A 20,737-nucleotide genomic window follows, 5' to 3' on the forward strand; every position below is an offset into this window, starting at 1 on the left:
TTTCTAATTTATCTATTATATTTATCTTTTTTAGTGCCAATTTAAATGTTTTTATTAGACATTCCATTTTCCACCTGTTTTATTAGACATTGCATTTTCCACTTAGGATACAGTGCTTAAAAAGTGCAATGCTTATTTCACTCCCTGTGCACATGTTCCATGTTTAAGTATTGAGAATGCCCAGTGAATTTACTGTAGCAGTTTGAATTTGAAACTGCCATGCAACTTGCTAAATTTGGGTCCTTCAAATGTTTCCCTGTGGAACAAATGCTACACCTCTACTTGGATTGACTTAATTCACCTCTTCAAAGGTGAGCCCTGAAGAAGGGATTATGGTGCCTGGACAGCTGCACCATAAGCAACAGCTCCATCAGGGTTGATGCTCTTGTTCAGCTCTTTTTCATTGAAGAAGTCCTGCAGAAGCTTCTGAGTCTTGGGGATTCTGGTAGAACCACCCACCAGGACAATACCATGGATTCCTCTAGGCATCCTGCCAGCACTCTGGTCCAGCTTGGTAATGATAAGGTTGCAGACTTTCTCCATTTTTTTTTTAGCTGTTGTTCAAATTCTTCCTTCTCTGCAGTCTAGTTCTTTTCCCGCCAACTGATTATCTCATTGTATTTGTCTAGGATCTTCTGTTTGGCCTCATCATTCATCTTTCCTTGAAGTTTCTCATCTTGAACTGTTGCTTTCATGTTGAAAGCATAAGACTCCAGGGAATTCTTGGAGGAAAACTTATCTCTCTGCTTTTCATCTTCAGCTTTGTATTTCTCAGCTTCCTGGACCACGTGGTCAATATCCTCCTTGCTCAAGCGGCCCTTGTCATTGGTGATGGTGATCTTGTTCTCCTTGCCTGTGCTCTTATCTACAGCAGAAACATTGAGGATGCCATGGGCATCAATGTCAAATGTGACTTCAATCTGGGGAACACCACAGGGTGCTGGAGGGATGACTGTAAGTTCAAACTTTCCAAGCAGGTTGTTATCATGGTCCATTCACCTTCATACACCTGAATGAGCACACCTGGCTGGTTATCAGAATAGGTGGTGAAAGTCTGGGTCTTCTTGGTAGGGATGGTGGAATTGCGCTTGATGAGGACATTCACGACTCCACCAGCAGGAAGGAGGAGTGACATCCAAGAGCAGCAAATCCTGAACATTCTCAGACTTGTCTCTAGATAGAATGGCTGCCTGGACAGATGCACCATAAGCAACAGCTCCATCAGGGTTGATGCTCTTGTTCAGCTCTTTTCCATTGAAGAAGTCCTGAAGAAGCTTCTGAATCTTGGGGATTCTGGTAGAACCACCCACCAGGACAATACCATGGATCTGAGACTTGTCTAGTTTGACATCTCAAAGGGCCTTTTCTACAGGGTCCAGAGTGCCCCAGAACAGGTCAGCATTTAATTCTTCAAATCGAGCACGGGTAATGGAAGTATAGAAGTCAATTCCCTCATAGAGAGAATCAATCTCAATACTGGTCTGGGTGCTGGAGGAGAGGGTGCACTTTGCGGGTTCACAGGCAGTACGCAGACGCCTGACAGCTCTCTTGTTCTCACTGATGTCCTTATTGTGCTTTCGTTTAAACTCAGCAATGAAATGGTTGACCATCCTGTTGTCAAAGTCTTCTCCACCCAAGTGGGTGTCTCCAGCTATTGATTTTACTTCAAAAATTCCATCCTCAATTGTGAGGATGGACACATCAAAAGTACCACCTCCCAAGTCAAAGATCAGCACATTCCTTTCAGCTCCAACCATCTTACCTAGCCCATAGGCAATAGCAGCAGCAGTCAGCTCATTGATAATTCGAAGGACATTGAGGCCAGCAATAGTTCCAGCATCTTTTGTTGCCTGCTGCTGAGAATCATTAAAGTAGGCTGGCACTGTGACCACAGCATTGGTAACCGTCTTCCCCAGATAAGCTTCTGCAATCTCCTTCATCTTAGTCAGAACCATACAGGACACCCCCTCTGGGTAGAAGCTTTCTGTCTCTCCTTTGTACTCTACTTGGACCTTGGGCCTGCCTGCATCGTTCACCACCACGAAGGGCCAGTACTTCATGTCAGACTGCACAACAGCATCATCAAACCAAAATCCGATCAGACATTTGGCATCAAAAACTGTGTTGGTGGGGTTCATCGCAACCTGATTGTTCGTAGCATCCCCAATCAATCGTTCCATGTCAGTAAAAGCCACATAGCTTAGTGTGGTTCAGTTACCCTGGTCATTGGCAATTATCTCCACCTTTCCATGCTTGAAGACGCCCACACAGGAGTAGGTGGTGCCAAGATCAATACCGACTGCAGATCCCTTAGACATGGTTGCTCGCCTGTAGGCCCGGCTGTTCTGGCGAGGAGACCACATCGATTCCACAAAGCTGGCGCTGCATTCAATGAGACCTATGGGTGCTGGGAACTGAACTCGGTACCTCTGTAATAGCAGTCAGTGCTCTTAACCTCTGAGCCATCTCTCCATCCTTTATATTTATCTTTTAAAAAAATAACAATATTGCGTCAAGATAGGATGATATGGTATTAAGATTCTTTCACTAGATTTGAAGAATTCAAATTCCTTAATATTTCACGAAGCAAATGCTTTTATTAATGGTGGCTGGATATCTATATATTTCCAGTATTGTCGGTATTTTTAAAGTTACTTGCTTGTAAATACATACAGAAAGTTTTGCTCCTTAGTAAAAGATTACTCATGAAAAAAAAATTAACACACACGGTTTCAAAGGATAACCATTGTATTTCCATTTGTAAATATTGATATGTTAGCCTCAGTATGATTAAAAATTTAAGTTCAAAGGACATTTAAAAAAAAACCCGTGAATGTAATAGATTTTCAAGTTTCAAATTTTATATAAAAAATTTATGCATATAAAATTGTTCTTTGTCTCCATTCTCTAAAATGAAATCTATTTTCTATCATTTTATTAAGTCATGTAATTCATTTTTAAGTTATTATTTTAAATAACGGAAAATCTTAAGAGTATATATGGATGTATCTTTGTTTGTTAACATATCACCAAGCAGTTCTGATGATACTACAAATATAAAACAGTTGATAGCAATATGTCTAAGGAATATACCTTAACATCATTAGTGCTATTAAGATTGCTTAGTAAAATATACTCAGAGGAGAGATTTACTGAAGGCATTTTTATCATTTAAAATAATTATTGAAATGTTGTAATATGGGCGGCGGCGGGGCTGTGTCCCCAAAACCCCAGCCGCCTGCCCGGCTAGCTTATGCCCCGAAATAATTACACGGACACTGTATTCTTTTAAACACTGCTTGACCCATCTCTATCTAGCCTCTTCTAGGCTAACTCTCGCACCTGGACTAGCCCATTTCTTATCATCTGTGTAGCCCGGTCTTACCGGGAAGATTCTAGCCTATGTCCATCCTGGGTTGGAGCTTCATAGCGTGCATCTTCCCTGGAGCGGGCAACATGGTGTCTCTCTGAAGGCGTCTGCTCTGGAGAGGAGAGCTGTCGAGTCTGACCTCACTTCCTCTTCCTCCCGGCATTCTGTTCTGTTTACTCCTCCCACCTATCTCCTAACCAATGAGAGCCAAGCAGCTTCTTTTATTTTAACCAATGACCTTCCTCCATCATTGAAATATTAATTTTTACTGCTCTTTTAGTTAATATTTTTTAAATGTTACATACTAGGTCTAGTTCCCCCTCCCTCCTCTTCTTATACTCTCTCACTTTCTCCCATCCCACACTCCCATCCACTTCTCAGAGGAGGTATGGCCTTCCCTGGGGAGTCAACAAAATCTGGCATACCAAGTTGAGGCAGGACCAATCCACTCCCTCCTATATCAAGGCTGAGCAAGGTACTCCATTATAGGGAATGAGAATCAAAAACTCAGTTCATGCACCCAGAATAAGTCCTGGTCACACTGTGAGAAGACCCAAACCCCCACCATCAGATCAAGCCATTTAATTTTTACCCATATTCAGAGGGCTTAGTTTGGTTCCATATATGTTCCTCAGCTGTCAGCCCAGAGTCCCAGAGTTTGCACTAGCTAGGGTCAGCAATCTCTGTGGTTTTCACCATCATGATCTTGAACTTTCTTGCTCATATGATCCCTTTTTCCTCTCTTCATTAAGCTGCATAAGCTCAGACCAGTACTTGGCTGTAGATCACTGCATCTGCCTCCATCAGTTACTGAAGGTAGGTTCTATGATGACATTTAGGGTAGTCACTAATCTGATTATAGGGGAAGGCCAGTTAAGGAGCCTTCTTCAGTATGGCTAGGAGTCATAGCTGATATCAAACTTGTGGATTCTTGGGAATATCCCTATCACCTGTATCTCCCTAACCCCATAATGGCTTCCTCTACTAATATATCTTTCTTTGCTCTCCCTCTTTCTGTCCCTTTCTAACTCTGCCAGTTTGAGCTACCATGTTCCCATCTCCTATCTCCTCCCTTATACTTCCTTTCCTAGTTTGTCTAGGGGTTCTTAACTATTTCTCTTTCCTGGGTCCTTCATGTGTGTCCCTTTTAGGGTTCTCCTTCTTACCTAGATTCTCTGGGGTTATGGACTGTAGTCTGGTTAGCCTTTACTAATATTCACTTATTATAAGTGCCTGATATTCACTTATGAGTGACTGCATATTATGTTTGCCTTTCTGGGTCTGGGTCACCTCACTCAAGTTGTTTTGTTTTCTAGTTCCATCCATTTGCTTGCAAATTTATAAAAGTCAATTTTTTTAACACTGAGTAATATTCTGTTGTGTAAATGTACCACATTTTCTTTATCCATTCTTCTGTTGAGGGGCATCAAGGTTGATTTAAAGTTTTATTATTTTTACATAAAATGCTTTTCAAACACTATATTATGGTATTTTTCACATCTTTTAAATATTCCAAAATCATCTCCACCTTCTTATTTACTCAACTTCATGCTCACTCTATCTCTCTAAAAATAAAAAGAAAGTTAAAATGAATATAAAGGCAATAAGAGAAAAAATTAAATCCAAAACAAAATGAAACAAATATCCTCCAAAAATATGCAGTCTGGTGTTGGCCATCCACTCCTAGGCATGAGATCTGTGCTGGAGTGCAGTTGATATATCCACCCAGAGACAATTCCTTAGAAAAAACTGATTATTCCTTCATAGGCATTGTCAATTATAAGCAGATTTATGGTTAGGGATGAAAATTTTGTTTCCACTTTTTTTTCAGTGTGGAACTTTGTGTCATTTTAACACATACAGACTTTCTTTGGGCTGTCACAGTCTCTATGAGTTACTATTGTGCCTGAATGAACCTGATTCCTTTTCGTAATTTACATTGCGACTTTTAGTGATCTACATTGTGACACTTACAATCTTTCTTCTTCTTCTTTCCCATAGATCCTGGAGACTTCAGGGTAGGAGTTTGAAGAGGATATCCAATTTAGGAGAGAAGGCTTCAAAGTTTTACAGTTTGCATGCTTGTCCATTGTGGGTCTTCCATCACTTGCAAAAAGAATCTCCTCTGAGGAGGGCTGAGCCCAGTGCACTGATCTATGTGTATAACATTATGCCATTATATTGCTTTCTTTCTTGAACAGAATCATAATAGTAGGTTTTCCCACAAGGCCAATTAACTATCTGGCCTTAGATTTTTGGTCACATTAAATGTGTTAGATAGGGCTGGAGAGATGGTTCAGAGGTTAAGAGCACTGATTGTTCTTCCGGAGGTCCTGAGTTCTATTCCCAGCAACCACATGGTGGCTCACAACCACCTGTAATGAAATCCGGTGCCCTCTTCTGGCCTGCAGGCATACATGCAGACAGAACACTGTAAACAAAATAAATATAAATGTGTTAGATATAGGTTTCATTTCTTGGAATGGGTTTTAAATTCATTATTAAAAAAGCAAATGCCTATATGTATTTCTTATGCTTTTTCTTTGGAACTTTTGTTTTTCCATTTTGTTGTTCTATTCTTGTTTCATTGTTTTTATTTTGCTTTATTTCATTTTATTATTATTCCTTTAATACCTGCTTTTATTCTAATGAGAGTGAAAAAAAGATTTAAACTTGGGTCAATGGAGAGGTGGAGAGGAACGGGAAAGAGCTGATGGAGGGGAAAAGGTAATTAGCATATATTATATAAAAAGTATTTTTAATTAAAATGTGATTAGATATTTTCATAACATTTGTTTCACTATTGCATGAGTATATCTTTCAGGCAGGTGTATGTAGTAGGAATGGGCCCTGTAGCATGGTAATATTGATATATTTCTCCTCTGGTGGCATACAAATACCCTTTATCACATGACTACTAACCACTACAGGTGTGACTTGTACGTAGACACTAGTAAGTGTCTCATGCTTAATGACATAAATAAGTATTGTGTTCTACAACAGGTCTAACTATCAGGTTTTGGAGAAGAACAAATATTCTTAGAAATAGTCCTGTGGTATCTAAGGGTAGAGTCTATGCAACTCTGTGATCAATGACTTCAATGACTCAAAGCATAATAGTATGCAACCTGTTCTCAGTCACTGGAGGGTTCTATTGGTGGCTTAGGATATCTAGTTTTGTCATTGTTTTTCCATTATTTAAATTAATTAGTTTAAATCGATTATTTAATCTCCATTAAATTCCTTCATATATGTATACACTTTAGGAAGCTTACTACAGTTTTAGGCAACCATATGACACTTCAAAAGATTTTAATATTAGTTTCCCTCCCCAGATTGCCTCATTGACCTTGCCCTTCAATACCCTCTCCATTTATTTCTCCTATTCAACTTGTACCATCATCTCTTTACAATATTATTATATTATATTATTATATTTCATCTTCCTTGAAATATTTCTTTTTCCAATAGTCCCTTACTACATAATTCAACTTTGTTGTTATTCATATTGACCAACAGAAATGGAAATCTTAAAACCTAACATCCACATATAAGCAAACATATGCAACATTTTTCTTTAGGGGTCTGAGTTACATCATTCAGGAAGACTGTTTCTAGCTCCTATCATGTACCTGTAAATTTTATATTTCCGTTTATTACAACAGCTGAATAATGTTCCCTTGTATAAATTGGCCACATTTTCATCATCTATTAATCATTGATGGACTGACTACTAGGCCATTTCAAATAAAGCAGCAATGAACTTGATTGAGCTAGTATCTCTGTGGTAAGATATAGTTTTGGATATTTGACAGAGAGTGGTAGAACGGGAACTTATTGTAGATTAATTTTTAGCATTTTGAGGCACCTTCACACACAGATTTTCATAGTGACCTACCAGTGTATACTCCCATGAGCAATGAATAATTATGCTTATTTCTCACATCCTCACTAACATTTGTGGTCATTTTTTTTATTGATCTTAACCATTCTGATTGTGATAAGATGATATTTCAAAGTACTTTTAGTTTGAATTTTCTTGCTGGATAAGGATATTGTGAATTTTAAACAACTCTTCAGCAATCTATATTTCATCTTTTGAGGACTCTGTCTTTAGTTCTGTATCTTATTTTTGAAATGAGTTGATTTCTTAATGTTAACTTTTTAGGTTTTTTATATATTCTAAAAACTCATTCTCTATCAGATATATATTTGCTAAAGGTTTATTCTCATTCTGTAGGCTTCCACATTGCTTGAATGACAGTGTTATGTGCCATGGAACTCTTAAGAGTTTCTATTTAAGTGATGGCATCAATGCTATATTATATATATATATATATAATATATATATTATATATATATATATATATATATATATATATATATATAATTCACACACCAAACAAAATGAAAGACATTTTACATGAACCCTCTATGATACAAACAATCCTGTACAACAGAACCAGGTATAAAGAAATAGTCTTTAAAAGTTAGCATCCCAGCATATACAGGTCTGCTAGGGGTCTGCACTAGGTCCTCTGCATGTATATATATATATACATAAAAATGTATATATATTATAGTTGCAAGTTTTATATTTTTATGTCAATCCTAAGTGTGTGAATGAGCGAACATCTATGCCTTCTCTTAAGTCCCCTTTCCTTCTATTGGTTTGTTGTGTCCAACTTTGATGTAATGTTTTTGTTTTACCTTATTATTTTACTGTTATCTCTAGAAGATTGTTCTTTTCTAGTGAGAGACAGAAAGGAAATGGATTAATATAGGAAAGGAGGAAGTGAAAGGAGTAGGGAAAGGGAAATAATAGGTTATATTGTATAAAAACAATCTATTTTTAATAAAAGGGAAAAGAAAGAAAGAGTTAGAACTTGCTGTGGTCCTGAGAAATCAGTGGATAAAGTGTTTGGTACTCAAGCATGAGAACCTGAATTCAGATCACCAAAACTCAGAGAGAACCAGGAGCAAAGGTTGAGAAAATTGGTTCCTTGAGGTTTGCTGGCCAGTCAGTCTATAATTCAGGTTCTGTAACAGTTATGTGTGAAAAAATAATGTTGGAAAATGTTTGATGAAGACATTCAATATTAACAGTTATATGCATTTTCTCTCCCACACAGAGATGTACCCACCTCCTCTTTCTCTCCATACACCTAGTCTACTACAGGGAGTATAACTGTTGCCTCTAAATGTAGCCCAAGGCAATTCTTTTGTGGTTGCTGTTTTGAAACAATATCCTATTATGGAGCCCAGGATGGTCTCTAACTCACAATTCTCCTTCATCAGCCTTTTGAATTCATATTTTATAAACGTGAACTACCATACTTGGTGTCAAAGCGTCTCTAAGTTGCAGCAGCTACCTGTGCAATCATGGTGTCTGATAATGGTAACAATAATATTGTAACTATGAGAGTTCACCCTGTTGATGTGTTGTTTGAATTACCAATACTGACATTGCATACAGGTCTAGGCAAATTGTGGAGATTTATGATATCTTCATTATTTCTCTTTTGGGAAATGGTTGAAATCTCGACCTCATGTTTTGGACCACTTCCTATGTCACAGAAATGCTCTCCTGGAAAAGTGTGCCTTACTGTCTGGCAGTAATGCACGTTAACTACTCAAATCAACAAAGAGAATCAGATTTGCCTCTCATGCTTTTATAGTTCTTTTACTTGAAAAAGAAATGAAGCCTTCCAAAGTTTACTTTACACTCAGAAAATGATAATAACAAACCAATTAGATGTTTCAGAATCCACAAAGCTGTTTCATAAGCAGAGATTAGAATTTGGGTCAATATAGCTATATCTAAAATCAAGAAAAAGGCAAACAAACACTTTAATGTGCAAAATTCATGTTACTTCCTAGACTGCAATGCTATTAGTCATATGCATGGGTACATAAATTAGAACTTGTAAAGGAAAGCATTATGTTGCTTATATATTTAAAATCTAAAATACCCTGCACATTTTTGAAACTACAGTTCATTTTGACAGATAATTTCATTTAATCAGATAAGTATTGCAAGCCCAATTCCATTTTCAATTTTCCAAATCTCCATCACATTGTGAGCCAAATACTTTTGAAACATTTTATAAAGAGAATGATATTCAATTTTACTGACCTAACAAATTTTAACTAGTTTGCAGTGTAGCAGAATTCAGGACTTGGACTCAACACTGTTTTGCAAAAAAAGGAAGAAAATCTGCTTTGCATTTAAGACTATGATGTAATGTCTCGCATTTGCAGATTATTTAAAATGAAAAGCAGGCTTTTACCACTTGGAAACCTACATTCTCATTCGTACATATGACAGGGAAAGCTTATATGAAAATCTATTCATCTTATCTATCTATCATCTATCTATCCATCCATCTATCTCTATATATTTAACTATCTGTATGTCGGCCTATCTGCCTCTCTATCTGTCTATGAATCTATCTGCCTGTTTGTCCATCTGTCTGCCTACCTGCTTATCTATCTATCTATCTATCTATCTATCTATCTATCTATCTATCTATCATCTATCCATCCATCCACCGACCCACCCACCCACGCATCTACCTATATACACACCTACCTACCTATCAATTATATTTCTTTCTATCTCTCACTTTCAACTTGTGGTCCTAAACAGAACAGATAACATTAAGTAATCAACAGCTTCTCATTTTAAACCAAACTCACTCTTTGCATTAATTAATATCATTCCTTAGAATAAGAAGTTGTTTACCAATGCTGTCTCTGAAATCTGATTTCTCCTCACAAAAAAATCCTCTGAGGCGCAACTATGCCCAAGGGATTGCTTCCCCTTCATTGTTTATTATAACTACAAACAAAGAGCTGCAAAAGCTCATCTCGCCATGAGGCATCCTGACAATCTGCCAGTTTAGTCACCAATAATAATGAGACTAGCTCCAGCAATAAGCTCAGTGCTAATCTAATGAGGGCCTGCTTCGTTCTCCCATTGATACCGCAGCATCTGCCAAGCACTCGATCTTTAGGACATACAAACAAGAGGTGTGTCTCCAACCAGTTGAAAGATAATTGCCCCTGTGATACAGCCATGCTAACACACAGGCCCAGCAGCACTCTATTTCTCTTCGAGATTTCCCAGAGATAAAATACATTGTTAAGATTTGAGAAAACAAATGAGATCTTCTTTCTAAACTAAGTTTAAAATGGGCACAACTAATTGTTATTGTTGCTTGATGGTTTTGGCCGCTGTTGTTTTGATTTTTTCCTTCTAGTTATCTGTGCAGTTAAGAGCATACATGTGATTTACAAACGTGGATATATAAGGACCATGTGATGTCACTTCCTTCACTTAGTTCCTGGAGTGAATGCAATTATGAACAGATGGGCAAATGACACGATTCCACTGCTAATGAACTTCCCCACTGAGCCGGAGGACAGTGCATTACCCTTTTGTACTTCAGACTCTTAATTATCAGGTTTTTCTTCTTCTAGTGTGAATATTACACATGCAAACATCTTTGCATTTAAGTCATGTTGATGGAGCATTATGGACATCATTAACTGGCTCTGTTCTGGCTGGGAAGTAACAAATGCTTTTGAATAGTGAAGAATAAGATGTATACTCTAGGCAGAATTGTCACATTGAGTTCTAAGTTAATCATCTATGAAGGAGATGAGATCTTATTGAACATGTCATGTGTTAAGGAACAAATGCTTTTTATAAGGAATGAAAGCAATAAGATAAATCTCTAAACAGTGTGGGGAAATTGTGTGGGTGCTACAGTGCAGATGTTTAAATCTGCGGGTGCTAGAACTGAGCCACAGATGTTATATTGCATGCAGTTAACTGAGATTATTTATAATGTACTGACAATTTTCTTTGCTGGTTCTGAAACTCCTTCCTGGCAGGTATGACAATTATTATGTCAGTTAGTCAAGATGATGTGGTCATTTCTACAGCAATCATACAAAAACCTGAACTGCATCAATCTGAACAGTATGCAGAATTGAGGATGTGTGAATACAGGTCTTTTCATGAGTATACGTATATACCTAAACTCATTAGAAACATAGGTATAGTTTATTCAATCTTAGCATAAAATTACCTACAGAATGCTGAGGATTTGTACCATGGTATGCAATTCTATCATCAATCTGAGATAGGAAGAAGGCTATGATCCCCTGGATTGGAATTACCATCTATAGAATATAAATATAAGACACATAGCTAAGCATGGATTTAAGAAAAACAACAAATAAAGTTTAGCTCACTTCTGTTAATGTGGCATTTGATACTCTAATAGAAAAACATACTATTTATTACAACTGGAACTCCAATTTAGTTGACTGCTTTGTATCCAGCAGGTGTACCATGGATAAATGGGCTCTTGATTTAAAACTCAAACATGTACATTTTTAGATATGATATCCCAATGAGTAAAACTGAAACATTATGACTTAAATTTTATGCTAGAGGGTTCACTAATTTATTATCTTGATTTGAAACTATTGGTAGCACTTCCTCAAATTTAGATTAAAAATAAAACAAATAAGGAACATTATTGGTGAAGGAATGTCAAAAGCAAAGCCAAATTTGCAGCAGATATGGAAAGAAAAACACTAGAATGGGAATTCCCAGTTGGAACAACACTGTCCCTGAATTCATTGGGCAAACACTTATGAGAGACCCACTGTTCTTAATACTAAAATAAAATAATTCCATTTGAAAAGTTCTGCTTGTTTTTACTAAAATAGTAGCTGTTAACTTACTATGAATGTTCTGTAATAATAAAGGAAATATAAATTATGCCACTTATCTCCCCTCAACTTGTTTCAATTATTAAACGTTACAGTAATATGCTAGAGTACAAACCAATATGCTCATATTCTAATTTGTCGTGTCAAAGCACCACAGATTTTAGTGATGATTTAATTTTTAAGTCAAGAGTTTAAAATTATTTCAATAGGCTAACATCAAGGAATTTAAAATACTGAGTTCCTTTCAGCCGATCTAGGGAAATGGGTCATCTTTCCAGTTCCCAGAAGCAGCCTGCATTTCTTTTGTCTTTTGTTTCCTATAAATTTTTATGTGTATTCTTCTCTAATATACTGCATCTGACTGTAGCTTTCCCTCCTTTCACTCCTCCTGGTCTCACTCGTGTACCCCCCACTCCCACAGATCCAATCTTTCTATATTTCACCTCAAAAAGAATATACTTCTCAGGGATATAAACTTACCATGGCAAAAACAAGTTACAATAAGACCAGTCACAAACCCTCATATCACGACTGGACGAGGTAAACAAGTAGGAGTTAAAGGGTCAAAAGAGTCAGAGCTACGCCCTACTTCTATTGTTAAGAGTCCCACAGGAACACCAACCTACACAAATACGATATATATACGGAAAACCTAGCTCAGACCCAGAGAAAAAAGACAGAGACAGAGACAGAGACAGAGAGACAGAGTCAGAAAAAAAAGCAATGACAGAAAAAGTCAGAGAAAACACACAGAGAAAAAAGACAGAGAGATAAGGAGAGATAGTGACAGAGACTAATAGGGAAGTAGAGAGTATAAATCACCTAAATTAGGAGTAACCTGTAAATGACGAGGCTTCATGCCTCTTTCATTTTTGGACTCCTTTTGTTTGATCTTTCCAGTTGATAACAGGCTCAGTGTACATAGATTCAACATGACTGGTCCCTCTTCTCTGTTGTTGCAGGCTTTAACTTATTCTTTCCTCATGTCTAGAAATCCAAGAAGTACTTGTTTCCAGGAATACCTTGAGATATATAAGGCTCTTGCTTCTTTCCAAGGTATTAATTGTAGGTGTGTAGTTTTAGGCTTAGAGACATAAAAATGATTTGATCTGAATATTACCATTATTGTTAACCAAAGAATTCTCAAACTTTAAAATACTTATACTGCTTGTGCTGTATTTTCTATATTAAAATTATTAGTATCTTATTTTCTTCTTTATAACTAGTTTTTTCTGTGTGTAATAATTTAACAAGTAGTATGTATAGCTCTATCAATCTGTAAATCTGAAAATGTTATTATGACTCCAATTATTTCTAGTATCTTCAAATAGAATGTCTTCATTTATATACACAGTAATATACATTTTTCTAGAAAATATTATTTAAATTTTTTAGAAAAAAGAAATAATTGATATTTTTATTTTAAATATACAGATTTATATAGATAACTAATAAAACTTTCTTGGGATGCACTAATTGTTAGGTTTTAAATCACAAATGAACAGTGTAATAGTTCAACAGGAACAGACAAGTATGGTGTTCTTGTGGGTTTTTGTCAACTTGAACAAAGCGATACATATCTAGGGAAAAAAATTAACCAAGAAAATACCTTTATTAGGTGGTCAGTAGGTAAGATTGCATGGTATGTTCTTGATTAGTACTGATATAAGTTGGCCAAGCCCATGAATGGTGATGTCCAGTCGTGGACAGGTGGGGTTTAGTTGTATAAGAAAGCAAGCAGAGCCGGGCTGTGGTGGCGCACGCCTTTAATCCCAGCACTCGGGAGGCAGAGGCAGGCGGATCTCTGTGAGTTAGAGACCAGCATGGTCTACAGAGCTAGTTCCAGGACAGGCTCCAAAGCCACAGAGAAACCCTGTCTCGAAAAACCAAAAAAAAAAAAAAAAAAAAAAAAAAAAAAAAAAAAAAAAGCAAGCAGAGCAAGCTAAATAAGGAGCAAGTCAGAAGGAGATTTCCTTAACAGATTCTCTTTCAGTTCATATATTAATGGCTTTCCTTGATGGTGGCCTTCTGTGATTTGGAAGTGTAAGCCAAATAACACATTTCCTCCACAAGTTACTTTTAGTCTATGGTTGTTGTCTTTACTAAGTTCATACATAGTCAGTCATGCTGATGGGACATTATGAGTGCAGTTTCTGATACTAACAGGAGATACACCAACTCCCTGACCCTGTGGCTCTAACAATCTTTCCACCCAGTCTTCTGAAATTCTCGCAGAGCCTTAGATGAAGTAGTTGGTTCTATCGATGTATGCACTGGGAGTGGGTTCCAAAACTCCTCATATAGATTGATATTTTTCTGGAATTGTCATGACCTTAATGCAAGGAGAAGTTTCCTTGATGAAGGGTGAGGGCTACACATATCCTTGAGCACAAGACCAAACATTTAGAGTGTAGTTAGGCATGTGTTATGTCAACAGAATTTCTGAAATGAGCAGGAGAAAGACCCAAGGGCCGTCTCTATACAAAGAACTGTAAACTATTTTGGAATGTTTAGATTAGGATAAATAGTCTTCCCAATGGAAGAACACAACAATTGGATATCCAAAACCAAATGGAATCTCAGAAAACATATATAAACACAGATTTAGCAGGTTATACTTAGAAATATATATGTATATACAGATACACCATTGTATGTAAAAGCAATTCATGGGAAAGAAGTCATGATTTGAAAGAGAACAGAAAGGAGTATATCAGAGAGTTTGGAGGACGAAATGGTAAACAAGAAGTGATATAATTATATTATAATCTCAAAGTGAAATGAAGTACAAAATAACATTTGAGTTTCTTTACATACCACATTGCAAATTTCTAATGTATTTTTGTTTAATTAATTGTTTGCATGCATGAAGAGTATACAGATAAGTAAGCCACTTGCATGTGTAGAAGTCAGAGGAAAGCTGTGGAGTTGTTCTCTCCTGCAACCTTATGTGAATTCTGGAGTCGGGCTCATGTCAGTTTTTTTTTTTTAAATTAGGCTCTTATTGTTGAGTCTTCAGTGTGGCAGATATTTCTTTATGTATTTATTGGGACTGAGCTCCATAACTCCATATTTTGATGGTTTGTGGTGTTCTATAATGGTCTTTCATCTGTTGCAAGGAGAGATTTTCTTGATTAAGCATGAGGACTACACTATTTATGGGTATAAAGACAAATATTTACCATTTAGTTAGGGATTATGCTGATATAATAATGTTTTGCTTATAGTTTTGTTAAAGATGAATGACTTCACTAATTTTTAGTTGTTTAGGGTTTCTAGTACAAGAAATTATCCCCCTCTTGTCAAGAAGGTCTTAAGCCCAAGTAAACGACCGTTAGTTACCAGCAACATATGAATACCACTACTATTGATAGTGGTAGTATGTTGCAATACAAGTCCACAGGCTTATCATGTCATGCTAGCCATTGCATTTGTAAAATAATTTGCATCATCATCAAATTGTATATCTTATTCACTACAATCAAAAAGAATTTTTTATGGTTTGTAAAAATCTGATCTAGCCATATAAAACATTTTTTTTTCTATTGGAGCATTTGAAACTATGTTTCACATATTACAACTTTACAAATGATAGGCATCATAATTCCAAGCACTTCTGCTATAAAAGATTTTACATTTTAAATTTTGTTTATTTGCATTTTATTTTGTAGAAAATAAATTCTTCCCTCATAGAATGCATACATTCTAACTAAAGTTCCGACCCTTACACTCCTCCCAGCTCCCTTCCACCTCCTCTTTTTCCTATATCCCCTCCCCTTCTATCGTCTCTTCAAAAAAGAATAGGCCAAAGAGGACAAAACAAATACACGAGGACAAGGCAAAAAAAAACAAAAACAAAAAAAAACACCTCATATACAGGCTGGACAAGGCATTCCAATAGGAGGAAAAGAGTTTCAAGATCAGGCAAAAAAAATCAAAAATACACTTTGGTTCCACAACATTATATTTTGAGTTCTTGAGACATTGTTAATCTACAAAATTTGATATTCATGTAATGGAAGTTGTTAAATTCATTTAGGAAAATAGAAAAAATATTCAAGGAAGAATTCACCAAAAATATAAAAACATGTATGTCAGAGACACTATTTTTTTTTAAATTTTGTAATATTTGCACTTACAGAATACATACATTATAAAGAGCACATAGAACTGGAATTACACATGATTGAGAGATGCCTGACATGGGAGCTGCGGAGGAGTGTGGATCCTGTGTAAGGGCAGGAAATTCTCTTAACCACTGAGTCACTGATCCAGAAAACAAGGGCTTTTCAAAATGGAAACAAAATAAAATTCCTTTCAAGATTCACTAGTGTGTCTTTTGAATGCAACATATATGTGTCTGTGTAACACCTGGCAAACAATCAAAGAGTGTGATAGCTTGCATAAGAAAACTAAGCACTTCTCTTCAGTGAGATAAATCACTATACAAAATCATCTCAGTCCTCCATTGACTCCTCTGACAGTTTTTGAATGACTTTTACAGGCTGAGATCTGTTGTTTCAGTTTATGTGAAGAAAAGGTGGCTTCCCTGGAGAAGAATTATATTCTAGAAATAAATTAACACATAAAATGAATAAAGAAGTAGTAGTTTGTCTTATATGATGTTATTTCAAAATCCCACCTAAGAAAACCTTGTCTGTAATGCCATGTAGGAATAACGGCTGTTCTAAAATGTAACTTGGTGTATTAGACATGTAACAAGTGTGTAATTATGTGGAACAGACTTTTAAGAGAAACTTGAACGCAAGCAAAGTTTTGAGAATTTGAGTATGTTTCATTTGATAACAGAACATAATAAAGAAATACAGAGGATTAAATGGAAATAAGCAAATGGAATATTTAAAAAAATTACATCTAGAAGAAATGAACAAATTCTATAAACTGGTCCTCTCCTTCTCACGAGTGAGATCCCTCACTCACATACACACAGATACACATGTAGACACATAGCACACATACACAGAGACACATACACACACAACACATATACGTATACACCTTTGGGAGACAGCTTGGTCGTGAGAATATGACACAAATGAATGTCATTTAATAATAGATAACTCACCTTTCTATTATAAGTTAAAATAGCAAAAATGTAACATGTATTTTACAAAACAGGACCTCACAAGAGAACAGTTATTGATATCTTCTTAATCTTGAACTTTCCAGTCTCCAGAATTATGAAAAATAAATTTTTATTCTCCCTGAGATAGGCGATCTGTAACAAATCTAATGAATTCAAAAAATATGCTAAGACCCATCAAACAAAGACATCACACAAGAATCAGTAAGGCCATTAATTAGTAGGCTTTTTAGTACACAAGGTAAATGGGAGAGTTTGCACACATAATACAATGCAACGGTGCCAATTAAAGCTTATCAAAAGCTTAAAACTCTGCATTAAACAAGCTTTGGAGTAATAACTGTTTCTGGTAGGGAAAATCAGTACCTGCTACAGATGCCTTTTTAAAAAAAAGGCAGAAAATTTGTATGTCTTTAACATGACTCACCACAAAATACCTATTACTTTTATTTTACATCAACGAACATTACATATGTAATGAAAAAATCTGACTGACCTCATTTGCCCCGGTAATTAAAGCTATGCTATTTTCAATATTGAGACACAGCAACATAATATGCTATACCCATTAAAAATTAAAAAGCCCGTGGAACAAAAGGTGAGGGTGACTCTGGAATAAAGCTAGCCTATAATATTCAAATGCATTAAAGTTAAAATAGATGAAGTATAACTGATGACCAATTCCAGACACTCAAAATATAAAGTAGATATTAAAATTAACTGCAATGATCCCTGAGCCTTGGAGCATTAATAATTTGTTCGTTTGGAGTGGGCACCATTTGTTCTATTCAGTTTGATCAATTCTGGGTTTTTGTAAGTTTCTGACTGTTGCCAAGAGAGGTTTCTTTGTAGAGGAGTGGAAATAACACTACTATCCTTGGACTTGGAGACATATAATAATTTAAAAAGAAGCAAATTTCATTTAAAATGGATGATAATGCTTTCTTTAGCCACAGACACAGATTTTATACTTGTCTCGTGCACTGGGTAATAAGGTCAGCAGAGGCTTGCTGCCAAACTCCCAATGGTTAAGTCGTCTCACTACTTACTAAAATATTAAACTTGGACTGAATGAACGATTTACTTGTGAAAATTAAATGCAGCTTGCAATTTTATATTGGACTATTATATTAAAAAATAATTAAAAGTTCCCCAGGAATATGGGAATTGATCTACCTCAAGATCCAGCTAACCACTCTCAGACTCCAAAGGACACTTCGCCCTATCACAGGGGCACTTGCTCAGCCATGTTCATTGTTGCATTATACATACATTCCAGAAACTAGAAACAAACGAGATGTCCCCTGATAGAAGAATAGAGAAAGGAAATGTGGTGCATTTACACAATGGAGTATTTTCAGCTGTTATAAATGACATTTTGAAATTTTCAGGTAAATAGATAGAACTGTAAAATAATCCTCTTGAGGGAGGTAAGCCAGACCTAGAAAGATGCATATCTAATGTCTCCATTTTATGTGCATGTTAGCTGTTAAGTCAATGATAAGCATGCTATATTCCATAGAACCACAGAGGTGAGGCATAGACTAAATAACCGGTGAGGGATTAGGTTGGTACACATAGATATTCTCAGGAAAAGGAAATAAAAGAGATAGTTATGGATGAGTGGTTGGGGACTGGAAAGGAGTATCAACTGTAGATGGAGAAGTTCAAGGGGAATGACGAAGGGGATATGGGAAGAGACAGACAAAATCAAGGCTATTTGAGGGGTGGTATGGAAACCAAGTACAGCAGAAACTTCCGAAAATATATACATATATGAAGGTGAACTAATTGAAAATTAATGAGAGTTGGAACTCTAACTGGCCATCTTTTGTCATCAAATTGAAGCTTCCAGGATTAAAATTGGGTTATATCTAATTGAATTGTTGGCAAAGAGCTTCTATTGGAATTCATACTGTAGTGTCATTTTATTTGTATTTTAATAAATACAGCCTGTCTGAGGATCAGAAAAGTATAATAGAAACACTGTTCAACCTTACAGACCAGACAGCAATGAAACATACCTTTAATCCCAATAGCCACACTAGTTTGCCATTGATATCAGATGATAGTGGTGCATGATCTTAATCTCAAAACTAAAGAGGATACAAAACGAAGAAGACAACTCTAGTCTCAGCCTCATTCTGAGATTTCCTGGGGTGGGATCACCATTTTCAGACTGAGGAAGAGGTATGAGCCAGTGGCTATCTGCATTGTTTTTCTGGTCTATAGGTTGAACCCCAATATCCGTCTCTGGGTTTTTATTAATCATGGAACACAAACAACCCACTCTGTTTCCAAGGCAATATGCTTGTCTCCAGAAACTGACAACAGGACCCCATTGCCAGAAGAGAGTATCAGATCCTCTGGGACTGGAGTCATAAACAGTTTTGAACTGGCAATTGAAGGCAGGGTCTCTGAAGACAAGAGGCCTCCTACTAAGTCTTGATCCACCATTTGTATGGATAAGACCAGTGGTTAAAATTTCCTTAGGGGTGATAGCAAGAATAAAAGAAACAGATACAGTATTCCAGGTGATGTGAGAGCATCTGAAGACTTGGAGCAAAGAATTCAGATAACTATGATCATGTGATATTTGACTTTTTGAGTGTCAGTTACCTCCCTAAGTATGCTTTCTTTCTTTTATCTTCCTAGGTCCATTCACTTATCACCCAATTTCATGTTTTAAACTTTTATTTACATCTGAATAGTATTCTATGATTTATTTTAGATTTTTTTTAAAAAAAACTCCTGCTGTTGTGCTTAGAGCAGCAAATAGTATAACATGTAGACTAGGCTATCAAGTCCTTTGAGCAAATCGCAAGAAGTGGTATATCTTTAGATTTGTTTATTTTTCTTTTTATTTTGGGGTTTTTCTTCACAGAAGGCTTGGACCGGTTTACCATCCCACCAAGAGTGAATACGGGATCCTCTTCCAATGCTGCATTTGTTGTCAGTTTCCTTGCTGTTGGCTCTTCTGACTTAGGTGAGATGAAATGTCAAGTTTTTCTTGTTTTGCTTATGTTATTTTTATTTCCCTTAATACCAAGTTAAACTTATTTATTTATTCATTCCATTAGATATATTCTGTTTATTATGTTTTTTCTTTTCATAACTCTAGATACTCAGTCCACCAATCAGGGAGAGTAAAGGTCTTGGAGGAGAACCTAGAACTTACACTGTATTTAACAGGATAGTTCCCAACTATATTCTCAATAGTTATCCTTCTATTTAAAACCTTATTTATGTCTCACCTGCAATCAAATGGATGTCTCTTTGCAACAGATAGAGATCACCAAAGAAAATACTACTGACCAAAATGTAGAGAACTTTTGAGCATAAATTACCCAGCCCCAATTGATATACCACAACTTCTGCACTTATGGGATTAAGGATAATGGCAGAATATTTGGCAGAAAGATTGAAAAAAAAAGGGGAACAATATGCTTGCTATGATACTTCTTGTCCTTGAGTATCAGAAATGCTGCACCCATGAAATCTCATCAACATCCCAA

At 36.2% G+C, this 20,737-nt stretch overlaps 1 pseudogene; it reads right to left on the minus strand.

Moving 5' to 3' along the window:
* Positions 1 to 565: 565 nt before the first annotated feature.
* Positions 566 to 2,318, minus strand: LOC142842570 (heat shock cognate 71 kDa protein pseudogene; annotated as a pseudogene).
* Positions 2,319 to 20,737: the final 18,419 nt, after the last annotated feature.

This window comes from Microtus pennsylvanicus, chromosome 1, assembly GCF_037038515.1.
Source record: "Microtus pennsylvanicus isolate mMicPen1 chromosome 1, mMicPen1.hap1, whole genome shotgun sequence".
Lineage (NCBI taxonomy): Eukaryota > Metazoa > Chordata > Mammalia > Rodentia > Cricetidae > Microtus > Microtus pennsylvanicus.